We start from the raw sequence: 9,479 nt of genomic DNA, 5'->3' as shown, positions 1-9,479 counted from the left end.
GTTACAAAAGGGAAACAGAGAGTTTACATTGCAATCTCGATGGGACCGATCGCTCATCTCGGTAAGACCGAAACGTTACGAAGGGAAACAGAGAGATTACAATCCCATCTCGGTGAGACCGAGATCCCTATCAGTGAAACCGAATTGCTAGGGTTTGTGGCAGTGGCTATGACATTTGAAACTCGGTGGCACCGGATAGAAAGAATCAGTGGGGCCGAGTTTGACTTTTGGTTTAGGTCATATGTGGATGTGGGAAGGTAGTTGAGGGTTTTGGAGCATATCACTAAGCACTTTGAGCAAGCAAGCCATTAAGCAACACCTCATCCCTCCTTGATAGTATTGGCTTTTCTTATAGACTCAATGTGATCTTGGATCACTAAAATATAAAATGTAGAGTCTTGATCTTGAAGCTTGGGCCAAACTTTTTGTCCTTAGAATTTTGAGGGATCCACTTTCCTCATCCATGCCATGCCATTCATTGAGCTTTTCCTGAAATATTAATCTTGGAATAATGTTAGCTCAATAAGCTATATGTTGTTAGGAATTACCAAAACCACCCGGGGATAGTTGCACTTTCAATCTCCCCCTTTTTGGTTATTGATGACAACATATAGATCAAAGCTTCGACAAATGATAATAAGAGTGAAAGATATTGTCGCTTTGAGAAGTATGTGAAAAGCAAGAGCTCCCCCTAAATTTGTGCATATCTTAAGATTTGCTTTGGACTGCAAATGCACAATGAGTTAGGATCATGGGTTACTCTTCCATGTCACATACATCTTGGTGGAGCGCTCAAAATGATAAGAATTAAATACATGCACTCATCACCAAGCAAAGTGAATGATCATATAAGGATAAGTAAGATAATATCATCTAACAAGCATAAGTGTAGCTTATGATCAACCACATGATCATCAATGTCTCACAGATAATAGCGTAGTATCTCAAGCAATCAAAAGATAAACAAAGTTCAACCACCAAAGCAAGAGAGAATAAAAATCAATGCTCTCTCTCGGAGCCTATGATCTATACATTTTTCTCCCCCTTTGGCAACAAGTTACCAAAAAGTTCATAGAAAATGCATAGCACTAGAACGTCCCTCAGGCTTGGTATTCAGGTGGTGGTGTCCGGAGAACTCCAAGGACGAAGGCTTCAGTCGAAGTAGACGGAGCTGATGGGGTAGGTGTTGGAGCTAGTGCAGATGAAGTGGCTCTAATGTCTGGTACAGGCACTGCAGTAGATCTCTGAGCTCGAGGCACTCTGGCAAATGCATCAGTGGTTGTCTTGCCCTTCCTCTCCTGCATGTCATCCTGTAGCTGCTCCACAACAGTCTGAATCTCAGTTACTTTGACATCTAAATCATAGAATTTTTGTTCCATGATTCTTTCCAGGATCTCCTGGTTTTGAGTTAGGGTGGCCAGTCCCTTCTCAATCCTCGGAGATGATGCTATCAAGTAACCAAGCTGCTCCTGCTTGCTTTTCAAAAAGTACTCAGATACCTCCTCTTGAGTTGGCATCTTGGCAGCCTTCTCCATCTTTGCCTTCTTCTTCTTTGCTTGTGCTTGCACTGAGGAGGGTTCATCTTCATTCATTACAACTTGGTTGTCCTCGAAGTCAGGATAGATAGGCAAGTGTTCCTTATCCAACAAGTATGTGCCTGTGCCCATCTTTGAGTTTATCAACTCCTGGATCTGTGGGGCATATCCACAACTTCTTTTCTGGTCAGCTGCTGTCCTCTTGATAGTCTCAACTATAAGGCTCATGACCTTGAACTTTTGTGGCAAATCAAATATATGTAGCAAGTTAATTGCATGGCCTCTAATCATGTTGTGGTCACCCGACTTGGGCAAAAGAGTGTGCCTTAGGATCCAGTTGATCGTTGGCAGTCCTGACAGAAGAAAATGGACTGACCCAAACTTGAAACTCTCAAGAGCATCTTCAGGAATCTCCTTGTACATTTGTGACATAGAATTGTGATCCATCTTTTTCTTGGCATAAACATCCAAGTCATCTTCACTTTCCTTTGGGGCATTGATCAGATTGGCCCATTCCTCAATAGTTCATTGGTATCTCGTACCTTCAGACATCCAAACTATTCTGCCATCTGGATAGAAGTGTGTTGTGGAGTAGAATTGCATTATGAGCTCCTCATTCCACTTTGTGAGCTTCTGCCCAACAAAGTCTGCAACTCCACAAGCACGGAAGCTATCAAACACACCAGGATAGTGTTCCTCATTTTCCTTGATATACTTCCAGTCGACCCACCTCATTTCACACACTATAGGCTTCTTTTCCAGCAGCACTGTCTCATAGAATCCTGTTGTTCCTTTGTGTGGAACCTGTAATCAATAGCAGTCCTTCTCTTGGTAGCATATGGATCTGTCTCTCTCCATTTCCTCAGTCCTGAGTCTCTCCTGATCTTCATGTTCTCAGCCACAGGATGAGCATCATTGTGGTCTGGAATTTTTGGCTTCAATTTTCTTAGAACATGCTCTTCATCATCTTCTTTAGCAATAGTCTCAGGCACTGGGGCCTTATTCTTCTCAGCAGCTGGTATGTTTCTGGTATTTCTCTTTGGTGTAGTCTTGGGCTTGGAGGCAGCTTTGGGTGCTTCTTTGGGCTTTGATGATGTAGCCCCTGTCCTGATAGCATCACCCATAAGCTTCTGTGTCTTGGGTGTTGGTGCAGCAACCTCTTCTTCCTCTTCTTCTTCCATCATGGAAGCCTTTCCAATCACTCTGGCCATGGTCTTCTTGACCCTTTCCTTCCTTTTCTTTCCTTCTGTAGCAGGCTCTTTGGGTTGAGATTCCAAAGATGCTTGAGAGGATGCTCTGGCCTTAGACATTGGTTGTCTTCCTGCTGGCCTTTTGATCTTCATCCCTGGCTTAACTGTAGCTGAGCTGTACTCCTTCTTAACCACTTTCTTCTTTGATGTGGCCTCATCCTCAGTGGCCACATAGTCTTCATCCTCAGACTCTGAAGTTTTCTTCTTGCTTGCTCTAGTGGCAGCCTTTGGCAAATTGCTTGGGGTGCTCCTACTACCATCATCTGAACGGCTAGAGGGACTAGTGCCCTCACTCAGGTGAACCTGCTCCTCTGACCTGTTCTGGCTGTCACTCTGGTCAGGCATGTTGCAAACACTAACTGCAGACCCTGTGAATAGATTGTAGATGAGATAGAGTGGATGAGCATCACAAAATACAGAGATTTTTGCAAAAGAATGAGTCAAAAACTTAGTTTTAGTTTTCCACAGAAAGCATTTCGGATCAACCGATTTGCAAACTCAGTGATACCGAAGCAGCTGTTGGAACCTAAACTAGTGAAATCGGTCAGACCGAGTCACAGTTCGGTGGCACCAAGACTGCTAGGGTTTCACAAAGTCCTGAACTCGGTCACACCGATTTGCAATTCTCGGTCAGACCGAGAACCACATGTGCAATGGCCTTGGCCGAATCGGTGGAACCGAGTTCTGCAACCCGGTGGGTCCGAGATGGTTTCGGCGGAAACCTAACCCTAAATTTTCAATTCAACTCTAATCTACGGAGTGTTTTGACTGGATAGAAGCGTTTCAATCATGGTAAGAATCATAATGAACACAATGTGCTAGGAATCGGACGGGGATAGCACTGTGATCGAGTCCATACCCTAGTTCGGCGATGAACTCGCTACGGCAGCAACGGCGGGGAAGAATTCCATTGACGGCGGCGGAGACCAGCGACAGGAGGCGGCTGGCGACGAGGAGGACGGTCCGGAGACCCAGGAGGCAGAGTGAGCTATGCGCGGGCAAAGGGGTTTCGGAGAAATTTCCAAATTTTTGCCCATGAGTATATATAGCCCGACCCTGACGGTGTGACCGAGTGGAACATCTCGGTGGCACCGAGATGCATAACTGTTGACAGTCACAGCAACTCGGTGTGACCGAAAAGTTCAAATCGGTTGCACCGAGATTGAAAACCTAGATCGACTTAGTGATCTTGGTATGACCGAAATGGAGGAATCGGTCAGACCGAAACTCACAAAGGAAGTTTAAGTCTATGACGAATCGGGGACTCCGAGTGCTCCTCACACAGAGTGGTTCGAATCTGACTTGATCAAAATTTGTGATGTAGCATGAATAGAGTTTGAGACGAGAAAAGCATATATAGCTAGAGAGGGTTCTTAGGCATTCTTGTCAATCCACTTGGCAAAAGAAAAGAAAACCAATCAATCAAAACAACAAGTGGATGTCCTCGAATGAGTAAAATATGCAATCAACATGCTCACACAATAAAATGGCAATTGAAATATGTGGCAAAGCATGCACAACCAATTCTAGCATCTATCAAACAATTTGCGATGACTAGGTCATCTATATATGAGTATATTGACTTAGGAGTCAAATGAGAACATTTGATCATAGGTCATACTCATCGTTTAAGCACAAGTGGGGTTACCACTTTTACATAAAGCATTGTTGTGTTCACACCATTAGAGTTGCTTTAGCTCAATTCTTAGAGTAAAGCTCCCCCTAGATGTGAGATCCCCCCTAAGAGGGATGAACTAACCTTGGGTTTTGTCGATGATGACTTCATGTAGATGTTGAAGATGTGGATGCTCAATCTTGATGTAGATCATTTGGAGCTATCCATTGGAGTGAGTTGCACTTTCAATACCTACACGGGTTAGTCCCACAAGGAACAAACAAGGATATCCATAGACATAGAGTGATGCACACACAAGATGATGTCTATGAAAGATTTTTAGGTTACCTTGTCCCTTGTCTTACCAACAAGAGGGTTTGTGACTCCTTGAACTAGTGCAAGATGTGGAAGTTGATTGCACTTGTTCTTGCCAAGATGATAAGAGTGAAGTATGTTGGCGGAGTCACCCTCAAGAACTCTCTAGTTCTTCTTCTTCGGGATCCACACCATCTTGATGGGAATCCTCGGTGTTGTAGTTGTACTTGATGAAGTGTAACTTGAAGTAGTCTTGGGAACCCACTTGACCAAGGCCTTAGGAGCTTCTTCAAATGCATCAATTTCCTCTTGAAGCTTGTCCTTGCCTTTTTGCTTGTGGTCTTGTGGTGGAAGATCATCTTGAGCTTGTGTCCCTTTGAGAGAAGTAGGATCATACTTCTCTTGTTGAGGAACAAACTTCGTCTTGGGGTATTGATCTTCTTCCCACTCAACTCCATTGGCATTGAACTTTCATTCAAAACCAACACCTTGATTCTTCCGGTGCCTTCCTTGCTTGCGTACAATTTCCTCGAATTGCTTACTTCCGGCAAGGCTCTTGTAAACACCTTTCTCTATAATTCCCTTCAATAAGCTATTTTCTTGCTCAAGTGTAACTTGGCTAAGAGAATCATTAGTGGAATCAAGAGAACTACTAGAAGCAACAATATTGGATTTAGCATGATTATTGTTACTACTAGAGGAAGAATCTTTCTTGTTCTTGTTACTAGACTTGACTTGAGGCATGTAAGTGGATAAGAGTAAATGCTTGGCAATGTAAGAAGAACTTTTCTTGTGAAGATCATCATTGATTGCTTTTAAGAACTCATGCTCTTGCTCAAGGTTGAGCTTTTCAAAGCGCAATTTCTCATGAGTCCTTAAAAGTTCTCGGTGATCTCCTAAGATAGTTTCATGAGCTAACTTAAGAGTGTTTAGTTCTTTAGTTAGAGACTCAATCTTCTCCTTATCATTGTCATTCGTTTTATCTTGATTAGCATGATTAATTGACGTTTCATCATAGTATTCATCACTAGAGTTGTCAACAAGTAAATCATCATCACCTAACAAGTCATCTTCATCACTATTGAAATCAACATACTCGGGGTGTGATACCTTTGGGCCTTTAGCCATGAAGCATGTTCCAACTCCTTCATTTGGTGAGTCAAATATGTCGTAGGAGTTAGTTGTCACAAGTGCTAGACCGGCAACACCTTCATCTTGAGTATATTCGGAGTCGGAGTGATAGCTTCTCTCAGAGTGGTTGTTGGAGTCGGAGCCGGATACCCATTCACCAACATGAACTTGATGTCTTCGTTTTGTGCAGATCCTTGATGACTTGTCCTTTCTTTCCAAATCCTTGCTTCTCCGTGAGGGTCTTCGTTCATAACGATCATCTCTACTCCTTCTTTCTGTAGATGGTGATTCTTCTCTTCTACTTCTTCTCTTGGGAGAATCTTCTCTTCTCTTGTAGGGGGCCATACATTCATTGGAATAGTGTCCGGGCCTTCCACAATTGTAGCAGTTTTGCTCTCGACTAGAAGATCTTTTGTCATTGTAGGACCTTGATTTGGAGCTTCTCTCTTTGCTTCTACTCTTATAGAACTTGTTGAAGTTCTTAACCATTAAGCTCAATTCTTCATTGAAGGTTTGTTTCTCACTCGATGATGTGGGGCTTCACATGAGGCTTTGTGAGCACCACTTGATTTGTTGTGAAGTTCCTCTTTATCTTTGAGTGACATCTCATGAGCAACAATTCTTCCGATGACTTCCGTTGGCTTGAGATCTTTGTAATTGGGCATCATTTGGATCAATGTGCACACAGTATCATATTTTCCATCCAAGGCTCTTAGGATCTTCTTGATGATGAATCTATCGGTCATCTCTTCACTCCCTAAGCCGGCAATCTCATTTGTGATAAGAGCAAGCCTAGAGTACATTTCAGCGACACCTTCACCATCCTTCATTTTGAACTTGTCAAGTTGACTTTGAAGCACATCCAACTTGGATTCCTTGACGGAGTCGGTACCTTCATGCATGTCAATCAAAGTATCCCAAATTTCCTTTGCATTCTTAAGACGGCTGATTTTGTTGAATTCTTCGGGGCACAATCCGTTGAAGAGGATATCACAAGCTTGAGCATTGTATTGTAGCATCTTCAACTCATCCGCGGTAGCTTCACGATTTTGTTCTTTCCCATCAAAGAATTCACCTTGCAAGCCAAAACACACAATAGCCCAAACGATGGGGTTATGTCCAAGAATATGCATTTTCATCTTATGCTTCCAACTAGCAAAATTAGTACCATCAAAGTAAGGACCTCTACGGTGATAATTTCCCTCGCTAGACGCCATACTCTCCTAGGTTGTGAAACCAAGGCTATGACCACCAAAAGCTATGGAAATCAAAGCAAATGGAGACCAAAGCTCTGATACCACTTGTCGGATCGAAAGTATGTCTAGAGGGGGGTGATTAGACTACTTGACCAACTAAAAATCTAGCCTTTTCCCAATTTTAGTTCTTGGCAGATTTTAGCTATCTTAGCACACACAATTCAAGCAAGCATGCAAAAGAGTATATGAGCAGCGGAAAGTAAAGCATGAAACTTGCAAGAATGTAAAGGGAAGGGTTTGGAGGATTCAAACGCAATTGGAGACACGGATGTTTTTGTCATGGTTCCGATAGGTGGTGCTATCGTACATCCACGTTGATGGAGACGTCAACCCACGGAGGGTAACGGTTGCGCGAGTCCACGGAGGGCTCTATCCACGAAGGGTCCACGAAGAAGCAACCTTGTCTATTCCATCATGGCCGTCGCCCACGAAGGACTTGCCTCACTAGCGGTAGATCTTCACGAAGTAGGTGATCTCCTTGCCCTTACAAACTCCTTGGTTCAACTCCACAGTCTTGTCGGAGGCTCCCAAGTGACACCTAGCCAATCTAGGAGACACCACTCTCCAAGAAGTAACAAATGGTGTGTTGATGATGAACTCCTTGCTCTTGTGCTTCAAATGATAGTCTCCCCAACACTCAACTCTCTCTCTCTCACAGGATTTGGATTTGGTGGAAAGAAGATTTGAGTGGAAAGCAACTTGGGGAAGGCTAGAGATCAAGATTCATATGGTTGGAATGGAATATCTTGACCTCAACACAAGTGTAGGTGGTTCTCTCTCAGAAAATGTGTATTGGAAGTGTAGGTATGTTCTGATGGCTCTCTCCACGAATGAAGAGTGGGTGGAGGGGTATTTATAGCCTCCACACAGAATCTAACGTTACACACAATTTGCCAAACTCGGTGAGACCGAATGGTTAAACTCGGTCGGACCGATTAAGCAAACCTAGTGACCGTTAGGATTTTCGGTGGGATTGAGATGCAACTCGGTAGGACCGATATGGTTAGGGTTAGGGCATAACGTAATCTCGGTGTGACCGATTACACAAACTCGGTGGGACCGATTTTGGTAATAAGCTAACCAGAGAGTTGGCCAGGTAAACTCGGTGGGACCGATCTGCTCATCTCGGGGAGACCGAAATGTTACAAAAGGGAAACAGAGAGTTTACATTGCAATCTCGGTGGGACCGATCGCTCATCTTGGTAAGACCGAAACGTTACGAAGGGAAACGGAGAGATTACAATCCCATCTCGGTGAGACCGAGATCCCTATTGATGAAACCGAATTTCTAGGGTTTGTGGCAGTTGCTATGACATTTTAAACTCGGTGGCACCGGATAGAAAGAATCAGTGGGGCCGAGTTTGACTTTTGGTTTAGGTCATATGTGGATGTGGGAAGGTAGTTGAGGGTTTTGGAGCATATCACTAAGCACTTTGAGCAAGCAAGCCATTAAGCAACACCTCATCCCTCCTTGATAGTATTGACTTTTCTTATAGACTCAATGTGATCTTGGATCACTAAAATATAAAATGTAGAGTCTTGATATTGAAGCTTGAGCCAAACTTTTTGTCCTTAGAATTTTGAGGGGTCCACTTTCCTCATCCATGCCATGCCATTCATTGAGCTTTTCCTGAAATATTAATCTTGGAATAATGTTAGCTCAATGAGCTATATGTTGTTAGGAATTACCAAAACCACCCGGGGATAGTTGCACTTTCAAAGTCCCGGTTTAAGATTAACATCATGAAACAGCCCTTGGGGCTACTTGAGCTAGTGTTTCAACTTTGGAATCAAGAAATAAAGGGAGATGAAAATACCTCATAGCGTTCCTTCATTAGGTTCACCAAACCGGCCTCATAGTCACGGTTTGAGTGCAGACGGTTTAAAAAACTAGAGTGAAGTTCTTCAGCACTGAGATGAGCATAGCTTGATAAGTCAGTGCTCCATTTACCCTTTTCCCTGGCAGCACGCTCTTCTTTGGCACTATGTTGGGCCAAGATTACAGGATGGCTAGGAGAGCTGTGGCCCATGCCAGTTATGATAACATCATCTCCTTGGCCTTCAGTAGTTTTTGCGGGTGATGATGGAGTATCAGTACCTCTCACCGGACTAGCCCGATTTGGAGCTGCCGGTTCAGTGTCAGGCACAGTAGGATCAATTTTTGGTTGTTCATCAATATTCTGGTCTTGAAGGGGCAGTTCATCCAAGGTAGCTTCAGGATGAGGACCCTCCGATTCACAAGTTTGGTCCGGTTCACCTATTTGCTCTTCTTCAAAAACCACATGGTCTTCTGACGGATTGTTGACCCGAGCTTTCTTGCTGGGTCTGGCTTTGGCTCTGCAAACAAAATTAAAAGAGGTTTAGCATCTTATTCAAG

This window comes from Triticum dicoccoides, chromosome 5A, assembly GCF_002162155.2.
Source record: "Triticum dicoccoides isolate Atlit2015 ecotype Zavitan chromosome 5A, WEW_v2.0, whole genome shotgun sequence".
In the NCBI taxonomy this organism is placed as follows: Eukaryota; Viridiplantae; Streptophyta; class Magnoliopsida; order Poales; family Poaceae; genus Triticum; species Triticum dicoccoides.
Note: the sequence above shows the minus strand (reverse complement) of the source record.